The sequence below is a fragment of the Phytophthora infestans genome, genomic scaffold, assembly GCF_000142945.1.
Source record: "Phytophthora infestans T30-4 supercont1.473 genomic scaffold, whole genome shotgun sequence".
NCBI lineage: Eukaryota > Oomycota > Peronosporomycetes > Peronosporales > Peronosporaceae > Phytophthora > Phytophthora infestans.
Genome location: NW_003303291.1, coordinates 33,013 through 34,061, shown reverse-complemented (window position 1 = coordinate 34,061; position 1,049 = coordinate 33,013).

Below are 1,049 nucleotides of genomic sequence, written 5' to 3'. Positions count from 1 at the left end.
TTGTAAGATCCTGTTCGCCACAGCTTGTACGTCGTCCTCTCCAGTTTGTCTCTTACGAGACGCTCCTGTTGACCGACGACGCCGTTTCTTACCAGACGCTCGACGCCGTGTCGATGTGTCTGTGGTCGAGGGTTCAGGAGTCACAACAGCCGATGTCACCGACACCACGCTCGGTTCTCCTTCACCACTCACACGCTTCCAATACGCGCTCAGCTCTTGATCACCCGCTTGAGTCACATAGTTATTGACCAGGACACGAATCTCCTTGGACAGGCTCAGCATCGGCTCCAAAGAGTCTTCGATTGTCTGTAACCCTTTTCATCCCACTAGGAGCTCGTAGTCCTTGATGTCGTCATTCCACTTGTGCTCCTTGAGGTCATCAATCGCCAACAGAATACCCTGAGCAGCAACGTGCTCCAAGAGTTCGTCTGTCACTTCCAAGCTGTCATCTGCATACAGCTTGAGTCGTGATGCATGCACATCCAGTTCTTCTTCAGTCACCAAATGCTGCACGCGGAACGAGTGTGCATCAGCACGCACCACTCGATAGGGACCGATCCAGGTCACCTGTAGCTTGTTCCCGTGTTTTTCATCGACTCTAGACCGTATAACGAAGCCAACAACAGAGAAATTCAGAAGATTCTCTCCCCGCTCACGCTTCGTGTTCAGCAAGCGCTGCTTCTCCTTACGGTCTTGAACAGGTCCATGCATAGCTTGTATGCTATCACGCAACTTGCTCAGGAATTCGTCAATCTTCTCACACTCAGGAGCCGTTTGTAACTCATCCTTCTCGGGCGAGTAGAATTCTCTCAACGGTGTGGGGCACGGCAGGCCCGTGAATAACTCCAGTGCCGCCCGATTGCCCAACGACGGCACCGCCGTATGATTCAGGTTAGACTGTACCATTGGGCACTAGGTACACCCAATCCTTGTATCCAATCTTGTACTCCAAGATCATCGCTCTGATCACCTGCAATATGTCCCTGTTTCACGCGTTTCACGGAACCCGTTGATCCAAGGGCAGTACGCTGGAGTGAAGGTCTGCTGCA